This window comes from Hyperolius riggenbachi, chromosome 4, assembly GCF_040937935.1.
Source record: "Hyperolius riggenbachi isolate aHypRig1 chromosome 4, aHypRig1.pri, whole genome shotgun sequence".
In the NCBI taxonomy this organism is placed as follows: domain Eukaryota; kingdom Metazoa; phylum Chordata; class Amphibia; order Anura; family Hyperoliidae; genus Hyperolius; species Hyperolius riggenbachi.
In genome coordinates, this window is record NC_090649.1 from 177,057,141 (window position 1) to 177,078,419 (window position 21,279).

The following is a 21,279-nucleotide window of genomic DNA, read 5'->3' on the forward strand; positions in this document are numbered from 1 at the left end:
AGATTGTGTCTCTGAGAGACTATAGCAAAGCATTATTATGTTTATTTTATGTACATGTCTATATGTATTTAGTAGTGTAAAGGTCTGTATACACACTAGGGCTAATTCACAGAACGCTTAGGTACCTTTCTTTCGAGTGGGTTCAGGTACCTCCTGACATCTGCCAACAGTTCATTAGCTAGAAAACCAAGCCTGAGTGATCACTGTTGTCTTGCACCTTTTCAGACACTGGCAGCTGGTCCTTTCCATAGAACAGAACACGTTGATTAGAAAAAAGATTAACAGCGTATTTTAATGGGAAATGCTGTTCAAAAGGATCAAGAACAATCATTTCATATGGTCATTATTGCAAGTTATTACACTAAATCAGTTGCTGTCAGTTATAACCGGATGGACAGCTGATGTGCAAGGTAATATACATGTTTCTCTAATGCTCAGTTCACATTATATGCATTTTAGCTGCATGCTTGTTCACAATGCACTGTTATGGAAAGTTAAAATGCATCAGTTTTTCAGCATATGGTGTAAAAGAGGCCTAAGCTTGAAATTTATTAAGGTGACCATATATTGTAGATGGCTGCCCCATGTCCCTAAAAGTGACAACCAGGCGGCCATGTTGGGGTATTAATTGTGTGTGGCTACCTTTACAATCAAACTGTAAAATAATAAATTGTGACATCTGCTTGTATATAACACAAATAAAACGTGTGTTATCACTATTTTTTAACAAGCGCAGCTGTTTCCTATGGTTAAATTATAAGATTATTGCATAAGGTTACACACGTTTGTATGTCAGTAGCATTCTGCACAATTTAAAAACAATACATGATTCAGTTAAACTTTAACATGTGTATAACATGGTGATATGAGCTGAATACTGATTTCTTGCAGAAGAGACAGTGAAAAATTGTGATTGATAATCTCTGCATGAACATATGAGTGCACTACTGATTTCTTTGTTGCTATAGTCAATCAGTTTGTGTTTAGAGATGGGCCGAACCTCCGATTTTAGGTTCGCGAACCGGGTTCGCGAACTTCCGCGGAAGGTTCGGTTCGCGTTAAAGTTCGCGAACCGCAATAGACTTCAATGGGGATGCGAACTTTGAAAAAAAATAATAATTATGCTGGCCACAAAAGTGATGGAAAAGATGTTTCAAGGGGTCTAACACCTGGAGGGGGGCATGGCGGAGTGGGATACACGCCAAAAGTCCCCAGGAAAAATCTGGATTTGACGCAAAGCAGCGTTTTAAGGGCAGAAATCATATTGAATGCTAAATGACAGGCCTAAAGTGCTTTAAAACATCTTGCATGTGTATACATCAATCAGGTAGTGTAATTAAGGTACTGCTTCACACTGACACACCAAACTGTTCACTGAACAGAACAGGTATGCAGTGGCGGGTTCACTAAACAGGTATACAGTGGCGGGTCCACTGAACAGAACAGGTATGCAGTGGCGGGTCCACTGAACAGAACAGGTATGCAGTGGTGGGTTCACAGAACAGGTATGCAGTGGTGGGTTCACAGAAAAGGTATGCAGTGGCAGGATCACTGAACAGGTATGCAGTGGTGGGTGGGTTCACAGAACAGGTATGCAGTGGCAGGATCACTGAACAGGTATGCAGTGGTGGGTTCACAGAACAGGTATGCAGTGGCAGGATCACTGAACAGGTATGCAGTGGTGGGTGGGTTCACAGAACAGGTATGCAGTGGTGGGTTCACAGAACAGGTATGCAGTGGCAGGATCACTGAACAGGTATGCAGTGGTGGGTGGGTTCACAGAACAGGTATGCAGTGGCAGGATCACAGAACAGGTATGCAGTGGTGGGTTCACAGAACAGGTATGCAGTGGCAGGATCACTGAACAGGTATGCAGTGGTGGGTGGGTTCACAGAACAGGAATGCAGTGGCAGGATCACTGAACAGGTATGCAGTGGTGGGTGGGTTCACAGAACAGGTATGCAGTGGCAGGATCACTGAACAGGTATGCAGCCAGGAAAAGCTAAGCCTAACTAATCTTTCCCTATGAGAGACAGACAGCAGCTCGCCCTACTCTCTCTAATGCAGGCACACGAGTGGCCGTAATGGCCGCCGCTGCCTGCCTTATATAAGGGGGGTGGGGCTCCAGGGGCTAGTGTAGCCTAATTGGCTACACTGGGCCTGCTGACTGTGATGTAGAGGGTCAAAGTTGACCCTCATAGTGCATTGTGGGGCGAACCGAACTTCCGGAAACGTTCGCCTGCGGGAGGCGAACGCGAACCACCGAAGTTCGCCGGGAACCGTTCGCCGGCAAACCGTTCGGCCCATCTCTATTTGTGTTGCTTTTGTAGTGATTGTTTTAACATTATATCAAAGCTTTGGTATCCCTATAAATGTTTAAGGTAGACTGACATACAAACACAATCTGCCTTGCCTTTGTGTGTATACAGCATGACTATTTTTACTAACTGCAAATATCTTGACCTCGTCTACTTTGGAGCTATAGCTATATAATAATCAGCAAGTGTCTCTTGCGTCCCCTGTCCCTGTGTCTGTGCGTTTGCGCTATTGCGTATGTGCAGCACGAACAGCCATTGGGACAGGAGGAGGACAGGGCGAGAGGGCCAGACGGGCATGTGTGTGGGTGGACATGTGCACACGCGCATCTCACGGGTGCCTGCGGGTGGCATGCGGCGGTGGCAGTGATCACATAGGCGGGATGGGAGGGTGGGTTGTGAGGGAGATCTAGAGCCCATTATATTAATGGGCTTAGGTCTACTAGTTGAAAATAAAATACAAACATGGGTTACAGTGATAATGAAATGTGACAACTAAAACATACTATTCTTGAAGACAACATATAGCAATTTGATGTGGCTGTGTTTTTATATTTACGTAATTCCACTTTATTAATAAGCCTTGGGGCTAAGAGGTTGGGGGCTGGGGGCTGTACACAAGAGCCTGCTGCATACTGAATGGGGACTGTCTACAAATCTTTGTATGATACATTATCAGTGGCTGAGCAGATGCAGTCATTAGAACAACTGTGCAGAGAGTAGAAAGCTTTTTCACTCCGTGCCCAGACTCCTCAAGCATTACACAGCATTATACTCACTCTGTCCATCTTTGATGGAGCAGAACTGGCTCTGCAGACTTCTCCAGCATCACTACAGAACAGGGAAAATAAACATCTCTCCCCACAGCTTCTGGGACACCCCTGCAACAACAGTCCCTGCAAGGGTCTTTTTATGCTACTTGCCGACCAGGGCTGTATTGGCTGATCTGTGCTGCGTGGGCTCTCCAGCCCGCAGCACAGATCAGTATTATGCCAGGGCGATCAGACTTCCCCCCTTTTTTCCCCACTATGGGGATGTCCTGCCGGGGGGGTCTGATCGCCGCCGGCCATCTGCGTTTTGCGGGGGGGCTCCTCAAAGCCCCCCTCCGCAGCCATTTTCGCCCTCTGCCTCCTTACCTCCCTCCCTCCCTGTCTCCGTAATGCGCAGGACGGTGTTCCGTCCTGCGCATTGAAGGATAGGCTTCCGCCTATCAGATGCCAGCGATCCCCGGCCAATCAGAGGCCGGGGATCGCCGATCTGCCTTACGGCGCTGCTGCGCAGCAGCGCCGTATGATGTAAACAGCAGGGATTTCTTCCCCGCATGTTTACATTTTGCCGGCGAGCCGCGATCGGCGGCTCTCCGGCTGTTCACGGAGACACCCTCCGTGAACTGACATGGAAAGGCCGATCGATCGAGCGGCCGTTTCCATGGTAACCCGCAGACGACCAGTTTACGCCGATCGGCGTTAGCTGGTCGTCAAGAGGTTAAGGGAAGATAACCTGTGGTAGGGAAAAGGTTTATATACACAAGTGTGAGTTTTTCAAAAGTCTTCACAACCCCGATGTCATAGGGTTGCCAGACCTACCTTTCATCTTCCTATACTGTAGTAGTAGCTTTCTTATTATCTTGAGATATGACCCCTTGTTCCCTGTTTACCACCAATAATCCAGACTCCCAGTTATGGAGGCTGATATATTTATTTCCTCTTAAACAAATCAAATTGCCTGGCGGTTCTACTAATCCTGTACTACTAGCCGAATAGATCAGTAGGACAGCCAGGCAATAAGGGCACCAGGAAAAAAGGGTGCGCGATGAAGCTAACATTTTGAAATATCGTCTATAAACAATGTTTTATAGTTTCTTCATCTTTATCTTAGTTAAAATAATAAATATGTTAAAATAACTGTATTAAAAAGTGAAGCCAAAATTGCAAAATATCATCTATAACAATGAAAACGAATAAATATTTACAGTTGTAATGAGCATAGGAAAACATTGGATAATTTACTTCAACTAATCCTAACCCTACTCTCACACAGAACACTACCCCTACCAATGCCTAACCCTAAACCTTCCTGGTGGTGCCTAACCCTAAGACCCCCCAGGTGGTGACTAACCCTAAGACCACCTGGTGGTGCCTAACCCTAAGACCACCTGGTGGTGCCTAACCCTAAGACCACCTGGTGGTGCCTAACCCTAAACCTTCCTGGTGGTGCCTAACCCTAAGACCCCCCAGGTGGTGGCTAACCCTAAGACCACCTGGTGGTGCCTAACCCTAAAACCCCCCTTCCCAACGACTAACCCTAAAACCCCCCTTTGCCTTACCTTAAAACTCCTTCTCCCTGCTGCAAATAACGTAAAAAAAAGTGAATTAATTTCTAAGACAATACATTTCAAAATTATAAATGATAATTCTCAAAATGAATTTCAAAATGTTTTAAAAATTCAAAATGATAATTTACAAAATGATGATTTTCAAAAAGATACTTCTCAAATCAAAACATTTTTGGTTGGACGGGCCCAGCACCCGCTATTTATCAGGTGCTCAAATTTCTGCTTTTGGCACCAAATAGCAGATATTTTGCATCAGTGTGGAGTTGTGGAGCGCCCAAATAGTTCATTAGCCCCAGGCACCCAAATCTCCTGCGTATTGTTTAAAAGAAAATAGAAATAGCAGTCGCTATATCCCTCTCAGTTAAGGTATATTTTAAAGCAAATTCGAAGTGAAAACTGATGAAATTAAACAATTGTATCATCCTATTTATAAATATGTCTTTCCTTTAATCTCACAGCTTTCTTTGTGTTTAAAATATTAACCACTTCCCTATCACACGTTTTTCCCCCTTCTGCACCAGAGCAATTTTCACATCACGTTCCTCCCATTCTTTTGCCAATAACTTTATTGCTACTTATCACACCGAAATGATCTATATATTATTTTTTCTGGGACAAACGAGGCTTTCTTTGGGCAGGTACGTTTTGCTAAGAATTATTTTATTTTAGATGCATTTTATAGGGAAGAAGAAGAGAAAAAAAAGAAAATAAACATTATTTCTGAAGAAAAAAAAAGAAAATAAACAATATTTCTTAGCTTTCAGCCATTATAGTTTTAAAATAAAATGTGCTTCAATACATAAAACCCACACATTTTATTTTCCCATTTGTCCCGGTCATTACAACATTTAAATTGTGTCCCTAGTACAATGTATGGCGATATTTTATTTGGAAATGAAGGTGTATTTCTTTCATTTAGTGTTTTTTTTTTTTATACTGTAATAATAATTACAGGCTTTTATATACAAAAATAACATTAATATACCCTCATGACATGTATATAAAAAAAGTCCCTAAGGCAACTATTTATGTAGTTTTTTTTTTTAATGATGTAAACATTTTTTAGTGTTTCAGTGTTTTATTAAGTATGGGGTAGGGGTGGAAGGGTTTAAAAATATAGTAGATAAGAATTCCGCTGCACCGATCTCAAGATAAAAATCCAATTTTTATTGAGGCAATTGTGGGCAAACAGCAATGTATTTATTTTTCTATGTAAATGTGTATTATGGTGTATTAGGATGTAGTTTACTTTTTGGCCACAAGATGACACTGCACACTGTCAGGAATATACTGGGGTGCTTATGATGTAAGGATAATATTTTCATTTGCCTGTCTGACTGCTATGTACCGTACTTCAGATGCATATGTATGGGTCATCATCTGGCTTTGAGGGAAGCTGTACTTGTCTGTGTGACAGTGTGGAATACAATTACCCTCAGTTCCTTGGAGAGCAGGGAGCTAATTAGAAGCCCTATTGTCCCATTATACCAATCAGGACATAGTCAGGGAACTTCAAAGACCTACATTTGCATCTAAAGAGGACTTCAGTGAATAATGCTTGGGTAATAAGACAATGGCAGAAGTGAAGTGTGTTGAAGTCCTTGACACTTGAAACATTTACACTTCTGTTGAGGAAGTGAAGAACTGTAGGCTAAGTCAGGAAGAGTAGCTGCACCAAAAGTTGGCATGTGTGTTAAACACTAATTCATTGTGAGGAAATTGAATTATTGCTGGAGGTGCAAGCTATACCCTGTAAATTACATCTATTGGAAGTCTTTTCATGTATGTGGGCTATTGTACATTTTTCACAGGTGGATGTTAGATCTCTGGAGATCCAATTATGACTGAGGATGTAATTAAATCTAGCTTCCCCCCGTCCACACAGGCTTACAGCCTCGAGGCGAATATTTCATTATAAAAACCAGGGGACATCTACCTCAAATCAGTTCTCTTCTGACGGTAGCTGCGGCTGGTCTCCTGGCCTAAGCTAGTGGACTCCTGGTCTAGCCAGAACTGTGTCCGTCCACACAAAAGTCCACGATCCTTCTATCTGGACCCCTTTATTTTGGTAAGCAAAATCGCTTTGTGTGTTATCTTTGTAACTTTTATCTTGTAACTATTTTTACTTTGTTTTTTTGTAATCTTTTTGTATATATTAAGTTCTGCACTGTTCTATGTTTTTCTGGAATATTAAATTATTATTTAATAAGCTTGACTTCTGCCGTACTAAACTAACACTCATAGCCTAGAAGAGACTGAAGTGTAACCGTGTATAAGTTCATGCCTAGTTGTATGTTTGAGCAACACTACCGTATGAAATTGTAATTGCATTGTGTGTGGGGGCGTTTGTCATACGTTGGCCTAAGCGCGCAGCTGACCCAGCGTACGAACAACACCAGTGCGAGTAGCGACAGCAGAGTGGCTAACAGTTTCGTTCGGAACGACTGTTAGTGGGTCTTTGCTTCACGACAGTGTAAGATTGCAACTGTGTGTGTGTGTGGGTGCGTGGCGTTCCCGTATTTGGCCTAAGCGCAAAGCTGACCCAAATACGAAAACGCGGAGTGCGCGCTGAGGACTCAACAGCAGAGTGGAAGTGTCTAGCGAACAGCTAGTGGTGGCAGTGGGAAGTGTTTGAGGGGTTCCAGCCTTGTTTGTAGCTTAAATAAGGCTGTTCCCCGCTTAATCTGGTCAAACCCGCAGTCGGGAACCGTATACGCAGGCGTGCCGCGGGCCGGTTCCTGACATAATTGGTGGCAGCGGTGGGATCGTTTAGTACTTTAGTACGCAGTTTAGCTTGCTATTCTGAGTACTAAAGGCTGGAAGCTTGCTAGAAGCAACTAGCCTACAGAAGTCTACTCAGTGCAGAATCTATATACGTTTTTTTTGTTCAAAGATACACACTTGGTGTTTGCTTTCCCTTCCCCCCCTTTTTTTTTCTTTTTATTTTTTGCAACACGATGGCTCAGAAAGCATCCAGCTATGCAAGGCAAAACAAGGAGATACTGTGAGGCTTGGTGGTGTATTCTCCACAGTCAGCATGCAACGCATGAGCTGGCGTGGAGGAGGTACACACACCAGCACAAGGAAACAGGCTATCCCTAGTATAGTGGAGGGGAGGACTGACTCCAATAGGAGATTGTGGCGCACAGAGCCGGTGCAGATCTGACAGCCACAAACAATGCTTTCATTATAACGTCTCAGCGCAAAGTAGCGCTGAGCGCATAAACCAGAACTGAGGAGATCAGGACAGGTAGACAGAATGAACGCTTGCTAGCTAGCGGCTACTTAGCGACAGCAAGCGTCCAAAACAAGACAGACTGGAATGAGGCAGCCAATGCGATTGCAGCGATGGCGTGCCTCACAAAGACAGGACAGGATAGTCAGGAAATAGCAGGATCAAGATAGATGAACGTAACACAGACAAATATACAATAAGTATGTTTTCCTAGCGTATTACAATTACAGCTATCAATGAAACTATTTGTAACGTCTGACTAACATATGTATATATCGGCAATGAACCGATATATGACATAAGCAGGAACGCTGACTAGGACTGGAGTAATACAGGGAACAGGACTCAGAAGGATTCGCTATCTCTTCGCAGAGATGAACGCAATCCACAAACGGTAACAGAACAGGATTCAGAAGGATTCGTTATCTCTTCGCAGAGATGAACGCAATCCACAAACAGTAACAGAACAGGATTCAGAAGGATTCGTTATCTCTTCGCAGAGATGAACGCAATCCACAAACGGTAACAGGACAGGATTCAGAAGGATTCGTTATCTCCTCGCAGAGATGAACGCAATCCACGAACAGGACCAGGAGCAGGATACTAGCTCAGCACGGGTGCTCATGATACGCGCAAACTACCAAAACGTGCTGGAAAGCTGACTAACTGCACCCAGGATATAAACAGTTCGTGTACGTATACATCAGCGACACTGATGTATCAACGTAACACGAATACAAGGAAAATAATAAACGTGCTGGTATGCATATATATGGGCAATGAACCAATATATGATGCAAAACCAGCAAAGTATCTTTTAGAACAAGAAACACGATCGGGGCGTGAAGCGACAGCAAGACAGGCTTAAACTGAAGCTATGAAAACCCAAGGACACCCTGCAGGAAGCAGATCTTTATACTGAGGTCATCCAATGGGAGCAGACATGCAGATTCCCACACAGGTGAATGATAATCAGTCACAAGCTGACAGCAGGGAAAGGCAGACAAAGCTATGCAGCTTGCATGAAAAGAGATCAGAACTACCTGAGCTGCAGCACTACTACTTCCAGCAATGCCTGCTGCAGCAGCGATCATTACAGATACTACTCAACCTGTGTGAGCACAAAGGCATCGAGACGGTGAGCGGCCAGACTAAGGAGCAGTTAGTTCGTGCGCTCGAGGAGTATGATGAGGCAGAGCAAGCCCGTGCTTCAACGTCAGCGGATGCAGCTCACGACACGCCAGAGGAGGCATCGCTCCCGCCACAGAATGCGAGTGGAGACGATGTCCTGGATGATCCACCGAACACGGAGATGACATCTCTGGAAGCTGATCTACAGCTACTGAACTCGGCTGATCCTGAACTGCGCCTAAAGCTGATCCTACTGCACCGACAGGCAGAGAAGGAACAAGCGGCACAGCGACTCCAGGCAGAGAGGGAACAAGCTGCCCAGCGACTCCAGGCCGAAAGGGACAGACTCCGGGCAGAGGAGGGAAGAGCTGAACGGCAACACTAGCTGGAGCTGGCTAAACTTCAGCAGCAGAACCGGTCTGCTGGACCCGCAGAACGCGAAGGTGAGTGAGTCCACAGAATCCCCCTGGATAAGTTCCCCGCTATGGACAAGGACTCCGACATAGACACTTTCCTACAGGGGTTTGAAAGGACTTGTCGGCAGTATGGGGTGCCCCGTGAGCAGTGGGCAAGATACCTTACACCAGGGCTGAGAGGCAAGGCCCTGGAGGCGTTTGTGAGGCTCCCCCAGGAGGAAGAAACAGACTTTGAGGCAATTAAGAAAGCCATCATTGCGCGATACCACCTCACGCCAGAGGTGTATCGAAAACGTTTCAGGACAGTGCAGCGAGGTCCTAATGACAGTTACCTGGATCACGCGTGCAACCTGCGCACTGCCTTCCAGCAGTGGCTAAAAGGACTGTCAGTTGAAACCTTGGATGCCCTGAAGGAGCTGATGATAAAAGACCAGTTCCTACACACCTATCCTGTTGAGGTCCAGCTGTTTGCGCTGGATCGAGAACCAAAGACAGTGGATGAGGCTGCGGAAATGGCCGATTCCTACACGGCCCATAGAGCACCTGAGTCCCGGAGGACTACTACGCCCAGCTGGAGGGGAGAACAGATTGCAAAACCTGTTTCACCCAGCACCCAGAGGAGGCAAGCACCGCTGTCTCCTGGATTCAGGCAACCAACCACGGACACTCGGAAATGCTTTGTATGTGACAGGGTGGGTCATATCAGCATGACTTGCCCAGAGAGGAAGAGGGAGGCCCCCAAAATCCAGTGAGGCCTCAAACCCCAGGGAAGTCCCAACTGCTCTGTGTGCTACCAGGAATGCCACTGGCTATGCAGAGAATCTGCAGCTTGTCACGGTTGGGGGTACCGTTGCCACTGGGCTGAGAGACACTGGAGCAGAAGTAACTCTCATACATCCCCAGCTTGTGAACCCGGAGCAGTACATACCTGGGAAAATGATTGCTGTCCGAGGAATTGGGGGTGTCGCCCCAGCCATACCCACCGCCTTGGTCCACCTGAATTGGGGGGCCTGCAGCGGATTGAAAGAAGTTGGGGTAACCGACAAAATCCCCACCAACGTTTTGCTGGGTACTGACCTGGGACGGTTAGTGTCCCGGTATGAGCCTACCCCAAACCCTGTGGGGCCTGCATCCCCAGCAGAAGTTCAGGACTCTTGCAAGGTACTGTTTGATAATGCTGTGCAAGTGGGGAATGCTGGCGAGGCCCCAGGGGCTATGGACTGTGTACTAGGAGCCAGCCCTAGTGATTCTCCAGTGCCTAGGCCTGGAGTGGGACATGTTGATACAAAGAATGCAGAAACTGATAATGTCATTTATGACGCCCGGACTATCGATGCGATCGATGCAGGAACTGTTGATGCTACTGGTGAAGTGCTGAGTACCACTGTGTATAATGCTGCAGATAATGTTGATGTTTTATGTGAGGGCCCAAATGACCATATACGTAGGGCTGATTATGCTGATGTCACATGTGTTGTGCTACATAATGCTGTGTGTCATGTGGACACTCCGTCAGCTGCAGGAGTAACTGGCGGCGCTCGCTGGGCTGCAGCAGGTGGACTGTCCATTGAAGGGGCAGATGGCACCAGGCCAGATCCTCCCCCTTCAGATGGTTTCAAGACCAAAGGTGATGTGATTTACGATGTGTGTAATGTGGGCACTCCCTCAGCTGCCGTGGTAACCCGCAGCGCTAGCGAGTCTACAGCACAGGGACTGTCCACCGAAGTGGCAAATGCTGCTGGGTCAGCAACATCTAATTCGAAACCTGGCCCTGAGGGCCCAGGAGCCTCTCCGTCTGCAGCCTTCCTAGAATGTGTGACAGGCAGCACTGAGCTCTCTGGGGCTGTTCGATTTGACAGCAGCCTGGAAGAGCTCAGGGGGCTAGCCAGCAGGTCACCAGCTGGGAGGGGCGGGCTGAGAGGGTTCTGGGAAGTTATTCCCTCGGAGCTGTCCGAAGGGGAAGAGGCAGACCAGCAGATAATCGATCCCCAAAGGGACCGAGAGATAGCTCCTGCCACTATAGAGAAAGTGCGTGTAGCGACGGTTGGAACCCTCCCCCAGCTGCAGCACTGTCTCTATGGTCGCAAATTCACGGTTGTCACTGACCCTCATTCCCCTGGTTGGTTACGTCAGGTTGTCAGGGGCAATGACACATTGCAGCAACCTGACCTAGCTTTCCAGTCCTGTAGCTTGGAGCTAAGGAATTACCCCCCCAGGCCCGGCCGTCAGTGTCGGCTTTGGCAGGACGATTCGTTAGAATCATCTGCCGGCGCCATTTGGAAGAGGGGGCGTGTCAGGAATATACTGGGGTGCTTATGATGTAAGGATAATATTTTCATTTGCCTGTCTGACTGCTATGTACCGTACTTCAGATGCGTATGTATGGGTCATCATCTGGCTTTGGGGGAAGCTGTACTTGTCTGTGTGACAGTGTGGAATACAATTACCCTCAGTTCCTTGGAGAGCAGGGAGCTAATTAGAAGCCCTATTGTCCCATTATACCAATCAGGACATAGTCAGGGAACTTCAAAGACCTACATTTGCATCTAAAGAGGACTTCAGTGAATAATGCTTGGGTAATAAGACAATGGCAGAAGTGAAGTGTGTTGAAGTCCTTGACACTTGAAACATTTACACTTCTGTTGAGGAAGTGAAGAACTGTAGGCTAAGTCAGGAAGAGTAGCTGCACCAAAAGTTGGCATGTGTGTTAAACACTATTTCATTGTGAGGAAATTGAATTATTGCTGGAGGTGCAAGCTATACCCTGTAAATTACATCTATTGGAAGTCTTTTCATGTATGTGGGCTATTGTACATTTTTCACAGGTGGATGTTAGATCTCTGGAGATCCAATTATGACTGAGGATGTAATTAAATCTAGCTTCCCCCCGTCCACACAGGCTTACAGCCTCGAGGCAAATATTTCATTATAAAAACCAGGGGACATCTACCTCAAATCAGTTCTCTTCTGACGGTAGCTGCGGCTGGTCTCCTGGCCTAAGCTAGTGGACTCCTGGTCTAGCCAGAACTGTGTCCATCCACACAAAAGTCCACGATCCTTCTATCTGGACCCCTTTATTTTGGTAAGCAAAATCGCTTTGTGTGTTATCTTTGTAACTTTTATCTTGTAACTATTTTTACTTTGTTTTTTGTAATCTTTTTGTATATATTAAGTTCTGCACTGTTCTATGTTTTTCTGGAATATTAAATTATTATTTAATAAGCTTGACTTCTGCCGTACTAAACTAACACTCATAGCCTAGAAGAGACTGAAGTGTAACCGTGTATAAGTTCATGCCTAGTTGTATGTTTGAGCAACACTACCGTATGAAATTGTAATTGCATTGTGTGCGGGTGGCCTAAGCGCGCAGCTGACCCAACGTACGAACAACGCCAGTGCGAGTAGCGACAGCAGTGTGGCTAACAGTATCGTTCGGAACGACTGTTAGTGGGTCTTTGCGTCACGACAGTGTAAGATTGCAACTGTGTGTGTGTGTGGGTGCGTGGCGTTCCCGTATTTGGCCTAAGCGCAAAGCTGACCCGAATACGAAAACGCGGAGTGCGCGCTGAGGACTCAACAGCAGAGTGGAAGTGTCTAGCGAACAGCTAGTGGTGGCAGTGGGAAGTGTTTGAGGGGTTCCAGCCTTGTTTGTAGCTTAAATAAGGCTGTTCCCCACTTAATCTGGTCAAACCCGCAGTCGGGAACCGTATACGCAGGCGTGCCGCGGGCCGGTTCCTGACACACATAGTTCCCGATTACTGTAAACAAAACAGTAGACAGGAACTAGTGCGTGCATCTGTTTACTTTTGGTTTTGATGAATGAGGCTGCATCTCACTAAACGTAGTTCTCATTCATCACAGGCACGGTGACTAGTGTTGCAAACAGCTGTTTCCCATTCCCCGCGGCAATCGCGAGCGGCGGCGGTAAGTAAACAGTGCATATATATATGCCCCTGATACGCAAATGTAGTACACAGGGGCGTATATATACGTACCAGCGGTACACAACTGGTTAAATCTCTGTTTATTGTGTCATTAGAGTGAGAAGGTTATTTTATGTTTTACAGCTCCAAACTTGCACTACTAACCTTTTGTGTATATTATTATTTCGTATTTATATAGCACCGACATCTTTTGTAGTGCTGTACAGAGTATATTTTCTTGTCACTTAACTGTCCCTCAGAGGAGCTCACAATCTCATCCCCACCATAGTCAAATGTCTATGTATATATCTTGTAGTGCAGGGCTGCCCAATACATCAATTGTGATCTACCGGTAGATCGCGACCACCACCTCGGTAGATCGCGGCTTCTCGGCCGCGTCGCGTTAAATGTTGCGGCCAGTAGCTCATCATGTTTAGCTAGCTACCGGCCGCTGGCCAATAAGGATGCAGGGGAGGAGAGGCGGCGAGGAGAGAGGGAGGAGAGAGGCGGCGCGGCCGCTACGTGATGGCTGGGGGTGGTGGCGGCGGGCAGCATGCATGCTTGTAGCGTGCCCGGCGCCGCCCCCGGCCATGACGCCTCTCTCCTCCCTCTCTCCTCGCCGCCTCTTCTCCCATGCATCCTTATTGGCCTGCCAGAGCGTTCCAGGAGTCCAGAGGACCCTCAGCCGCCGGATTGAGGTAGCCACTACCTCCTATACAGGCACAAATATCTGGCTATCCTATGCTGCAGGCACACATACCTGGCTAACCTACGCTGCGGGCACACATACCTGGCTAACCTACACTGAGGGCACATATACCTGGCTAACCTACACTGAGGGCACATATACCTGGCTAACGTATGTTATAAACTGTTCTAATCACCTTTTTCCGGCACCAGCAACTTCTTATAGTTGCGTCTCACGGACTGTGAGATAACTTGACTCTCAACACAGCAAGCAGGAGATAGACTTTCTCAGGCTTCTTCAATATTCACGTTATTTATTTAGGAAACAGAAATACAGATAGATACAGTTCATCATATCCTAGCCACGCCAATCTTCATGTTGCGTTACAAGCTTCTTTCTAACCTACGTTACACTAGATTACCTATGTACAGCATACATTATATCAGATTACATATAGAATGAAAAATACTTAGAGTTTCCAGTCAGCATTGAGAGCTAGTGTGAAAGTAAGAAGCAGAGTGAGCTCCCATCGCTCACTCGGGCTTTAATACCGACTAGAAAAGAGTTAAATATGACATCATCTTCGCCATCCCCTAGATCAGACTATTGGTGGACCCACTCGTGGTGTCATCATACACACCTACTCGATTAATATTCAATGCGGCTTTTGACATACATACAAGAATGTGGTGTTTAGTAAATATGGCTGATGTTTATTGTTCTAGTGGTGTACATGCACAGGTCAGGGAGACCTGTGGCCTTGTCCATAGAACAGCTTCTTGGTATGTTCTAGTTCTGACAGAACTGAAGATTTTCTCTCTAAGAGAAAATCCCCTTAAAGGGCAGGTCAGCTCCCCAAGCCTTTTTGACTAACTCAGTCCAAATAACTGAGGCCTACTTAAATTATAACAAACGTATACTGAGGGCACATATACCTGGCTAATAACCTACGCTGCAGGCACATATACCTGGCTAACCTACGCTGCAGGCACATATACCTAGCTATCCTACGCTGCAGGCACATATACCTGGCTATCCTACGCTGCAGGCACATATACCTGGCTATCCTACGCTGCAGGCACATATACATGGCTAACCTCCGCTGCAGGCACATATACCTGGCTAACCTACGCTGCAGGCACATATACCTGGCTATCCTACGCTGCAGGCACATATACCTGGCTATCCTACGCTGCAGGCACATATACCTGGCTAACCTATGCTGCAGGCACATATACCTGGCTAACCTACGCTGCAGGCACATATACCTGGCTAACCTATGCGGGTGCTTAGCATTTGAGACGTTGGTAGATCTCCTGGCCTCGGCAAATTTTAAAGTAGCACGCGAGCTGAAAAAGTGTGGGCACCCCTGTTGTAGTGTATATATTGTTGTCTAGAGTCAATTTTTTGGGTAAGCCAATTAACTTATCTGTATGTTTTTGGGATGTGAGAGGAAACCGGAGTGCCCAGAGGAATTCCACACAGACACTGGGAGAACATACAAACTAATTGCAGATATTACTTGCAATTAAAAGTGATCACTGCCATGCAAAAGTTTTATGACCTGTGATTAGTTATCAACAAGAGCTGCTTTACTTTCTAATTCCAGTCAAATTGCAGAGAAAGTGTCATTTACAGCACTGGAGTATGTGACATACAGAAGTAGTGTAAAAGATACTCAAAATTGTTTTCCATTTCTGTTTGTTTCATTTATTCATAAGACCTTTCAAGACAAGTACAGTAATTTAGAACTCAGTTACCCAGAAGTCTCAAGGCAACCAGAAATAAAATCCTGGCCTTGTAGAATGCATAAATCTACGTTTACACTACTTTATTGAGTAATATACCTCTATTACATTAAGTTAAGTCTGTCCTTTGTCCTAATTTGTTTTTAAGTACTGCATTTCAACACTAATACAGAGTTTATGGTAAGTATACAGTGTGGGGTATAGTACTGTTTCTCAGCTAGACCTATTTTTAACATTGGCTCTGAAGCAACCAGAAACTACACTTATCTGGCATCAGCCAATCCTCATTGGTGCTGGACAATGGGGGTTTTACTGTAGTACCATTTTCTTGCTTTCATTTGCACCGCTGCAGCTTCCCCTGAACAGCAGTTCACTGATGGGGCGCCCTGTCATTCCAAAGAAAGGGATCCTCCATTTCTGAGGGGATGCTGCATATGCTACTATGCTATACAAATGTTAGGATTACAGTATATGTGTATGCAGTATTTGGAGCTAGCACTCCTACTTCAAAAACAGCTGGCAGTGATGCAAGTAGCTTTTGCAGTGAAGCATATGCACAGGCCCAAAGCATTTATGAGGTAAATACCAATGTAAACACGGGTTGTTTGTGTAATAAAGCTTGTAAGAATACTTGAGCTGCATAGAGAAAATACATTTGATAAGGATTATTTTTTGCTTAGGAAAGCACTTACTGCCTCTGCAATTTTCTCTGCTGCTGCCTACCTTATGCTATATTACTTTCTCTACAAATAGATACAGGTCAGAGATCAACAGAAGTCATAAGTATTTCTGCCTAACATCTGTGTGTTCTGACAGATCCAGAGAAGCTGCAATATTGTTTGAAGCAATAAATCTGGATACATACCAACATCTGACTTTATTGCTATGATTATTACTATGTATTTAAATAGCACTGACATTTTCTGAAACTCTTTACAGAGAACATTTGATGTCGCCAACTGTCCCTTTTAGGGGGACTTTGTTGAATTAAAATATTAACTTTATGACACCATTTGTTGTTGTGCCAATTATAACAATTTTTTGTGAGCTGTAAGCCTATAAATGGCTGAAGAAGAAGAAAATATCATTTGTAGACATTTATTTTTCTTCCACAAATCCCATGCGTCCTATACCTTGGGACAGCGATTACTTACAAAGCCTAGCTTCCGCTTTAATGACAATGTGCAGAGGCACACACATTTACCTAAGGTGTGAAATCAGCTTGGCAGCAGAATCTTCCAGTAAAGGTAGGCATCAAAGTGGAAAGATACACAAACACTCATTTACTTCCAAGGTGAGAAAACAGATATTACTTTTGTCCTAAAACCTAATTTACAGGGATTAAAAAAGGAAGAGAAAAACCTTCCCCACGTTCACATTAGTAGTAGGATCCTAAAAACTTGGCTATATCCGTTATGAAAAATGCAAATTGACTTAAAGGGTACCTGAATAGAGATGGCACGAACGGTTTGCCGGAAAACGGGAACCGGCAAACTTCTGGGGTTCGCGATCGCGGAGAACTTTACCGGAAGTTCGATTCGCCCCCATAGTGCATCATGAGGGTCAACTTTGACCCTCTATATCACAGTCAGCAGGCACATTGTAGCCAATCAGGCTACACTCCCTCCTGGAGCCCTACCCCCCCCCCCCCCCCCTCTTATAAAAGACAGGCAGCGTCAGGCTTCTCACTCACTCATGTGCCTGCAGTAATTAGAGAAGGGAGAGCTGCTGCAGAGAGAGCTATAGGGAAAGCTTAGTTAGGCTCTTGTAGGCTTGTTAGCTTGCTCCTTGCTGATTCTTATTGCAAAAAAGCACCCCTCAACAGCTCTTTTGAGAGCTAATCTTGTTCTTGTGATCTATTTTTTTGTGTGTGTGGCCCACTTGCATTATATACAGCCCTGTCATTCATTTGCAGCTGGCCTTTGGCCCCTTGGTGGTAATTACTACTGTGCCAGGTGCAGATTTGTAATACCCAACACTGCATATAACTACCTGTTGTTCACAGTTCACCCGCCTACCTACGTGAGCACACGAAGTGTCACTGTGCCTGTCCGGTACCTGTCTGTGTGTTACAGGTGCACATTATAATACCCATCACTGCATATACCTACCTATTGTTCACAGTGCACCCACCTACCTACGTGAGCACACGCAGTGTCACTGTGCCTGTCCGGTACCTGTCTGCAAGGTGACAGGTGCACATTTGTAATACCCACCACTACATATATCTACCTGTTGTTCAGTGCACCCACCTACTTACGTGAGCACACACAGTGTCACTGTGCCTGTACGGTACCTGTGTGTGTGACAGGTGCACATTTGTAATACCAGTCATTGCATAATTGTTCACAATACATGTGTGACCGCACGCTGTGTAATATACCACTCCGAGCATACCTGTTAACTGCACCTGTGGGACAGCTGCACAATGTATTATAAGACCAGTCACTACATACCTTTCACTGCACCTGTGTGACTGCACATTGTATTAGTCAAGTCAGTGCATACCTTTCACTTCATCCCCCCGATATGGACAAAACTGGTAGAGGCAGAGCCAGGGGCAGGCCCAGAGCAGGCCACCTGGCAGGTCTGTTCGAGGTCGTGCTGACGTGATTTCGTGCGACCCGGGCCCAAAGTACAGTGCTTAGAAGAAGGCACGTCCCATCAACTCCCAAGATTGTCAGGACGTGGTTGACTATTTAACACAGAACACCTCATCTTCCGCAGCCACCAGCACTTCTACTAGCACCACATCCGCTGCATTTAAAACTTCGCAGGAGTTATTTGGTAGGGAAGTCACTGATGCACAGCCATTATTGTTACAACAAGATGAAGGCGCTAAGCAAGTTACACCACCTCATATGTCTAAGTTAGGCGACACTATGGACGTAACGTGTGAGGAGGAGGAGGATGATGAAGTACCTGCTGTTGGTGCAGTTTATGAGGTGTCTGAGGCAAGCAAAGCTGGGGAGGATGATTATGATGATACGGATGCCACATGGGTTCCCAATAGAGGAGATGAACAGGGGGACAGTTCAGAGGGGGAGTCAGAGAGGAGTAGGAGGAGACGAGTTGCTGAAAGAAGCATGGGGAGCTCGTCATCAGAAACAGCTGTTGGCAGTGTCCGGCGCCATGTATTACCACCTATGGACAGCCAGCGAACATGCCCTTCAACGTCAGCTGCTGAGGCCACCATAGTGCCTACACCCCAGGGGGGCTCAACGGTTTGGAATTTTTTTAGTGTGTTTGCCGTAGATCAGAGCAATGCCATCTGTTGTCTCTGCCTCCAAAAATTAAGCCATGGAAAGACCAACACCCACGTAGGGACAACTGCCTTATGAAGGCACATGCTGAAAAGGCACAAACTGCAATGGGATGACCACCTGAGGAAAAGCAGCACACAAAAGAAAAGCCACCCTCCTTCTCCTCTTCCTTCTTCAGGTGCATCGTCTTCAGCCACTTTCTCCCTTGCACCTTCACAATCACAGCCACCCTCCTCCACTCCGCCTCTCACCTTGAGCGTTTCCTACTCCTCCGCCCACAGCAGCAGCCAGGTGTCCGTGAGGGAAATCTTTGAGCGGAAAAAGCCAATGTCTGCCAGTCACCCCCATTTCCGGCATTGACAGCTGGCTTGGCGGAACTGTTAGCTCGCCAGCTGTTACCATACCAGCTGGAGGACTCTGAGGCCTTCCGAAAATTTGTGGCCATTGACACTGCAGTGCAAGATACCAGGCCGCAATTATGTCTCAAAAAAGGTGATACCCAAACTGTACCATGAAGTTGAGAGGCAAGTGGTGTCATCTCTGGCACACAGTGTTGGGTCAAGGGTCCATCTGACCATGGATGCCTGGTCTGCCAAGCCCGGTCAGGGCAGGTACATTACTTACACAGCCCACTGGGTCAACCTGGTGACCGATGGCAAACAGGGAGTACGTTGCTGTGCAGCGGAACTTGTGACACCTCCACGTCTTGCAGGCAGGCCTGCTGCCACCTCCTCTCCTCCTGCTACATCCTCTTTGCTGTCATCCTCCTCCTCCTCCTCCTTGGCTGAGTGTCAGTTCAACTCTACTGGTGCTGCGCTCTCCTCTCCAGCTTCACAGCCCCAGCTCCCCAGGGCCTATGCTGCATGCCAGGTACAACGGTGTCACGCCATATTAGACATGTCTTGCCTCAAAGCGGAGAGTCACACTGGAGCAGCTCTCCTGGCGGCTGTTAACAAACAGGTGGATCAGTGGCTGACCCCGCACCAACTGGACATCGGCAACATGGTGTGTGACAACGGCAGCAATCTAATTTCAGCTTTGAATTTGGGAAAGATGACACATGTACCCTGCATGGCAAATGTGCTGAATCACATCATTCAGAGATTTGTGTCTAAGTACCCAGGTTTACAGGACATCCTGAAGCAGGCCAGGAAGTTGTGTGGGCATGTCAGGCGGTCTTACACGGCCATGGCACGCTTTGCGGACATTCAGCGGAGAAACAACTTGCCGGTGAGACGCTTGATTTGTGATAGCATGACTCGCTGGAATTCAACCCTGGTCATGTTTGACCACCTGCTACAACAGGAGAAAGCCATCACCCAGTATCTCTACAACTACAGTAGAAGGACACAGTCTGGGGAGATGGGGATGTTCTGGCCCAAGAACTGGACACTCATGCGAAATGCCTGCAGGCTCATGCAGCCGTTTGAGGAGGTGACAAACATGGTGAGTTGCAGTGAAGGCGCCATCAGCGACTTGATCCCCTATGCTTTTTTCCTGGAGCGTGCCGTGCGTAGAGTGGTGGATCAAGCTGTGGAGGAGCGTGAAGAGAAAAAGTAACAGGAGGAAGAGTTGTGGGATCAATTCTCATCGGAACCAGATGTCTCCTCAACACCTGCGGCAGCACAGAGGGTGGGGAGGAGGAGGAGGAAGAGTCATGTGGGGAAGAGGAGTCAGACTCAGATGATGAGGAAGGTGTCGTTTTGGAGGAGGAGGCAGCAGAAGAACAACTGCAGCAGGCGTCGCAGGGGGCTTGTGCTGCTCAGTATTCCCGTGGTATTGTTCGTGGCTGGGGGGAGAAGGAGAACTTACCTGATGTCACTGAGGAAGAGCAAGAGGAGATGGATAGTACGTCTGGATCCAAATTTGTGCAGATGGCGTCTTTCATGCTGTCCAGCCTGTTGAGGGACCCCCGTATAAAAAAACTCAAGGGGAATGAGCTTTACTAGGTGGCCACGCTACTACACCCTCGGTATCGGCACAAAGTGGCGGAGATGTTACCAACTCACCTGAAGGCAGAAAGGATGCAGCACATTCAGAACAAGCTGGCAACTATGCTTTACAGTGCGTTTAAGGGTGATGTCACAGCACAACGGAATTAAGGTACCACTGCCAGTAATCCTCCTCCCATGTCCACACAGGCAAGGACAGGATGCTCCAGTAATCTCATGGGGATGTCGGACATGCGGACATTCTTTAGTCCAAAGCCTCGCCTTAGCCCTTCT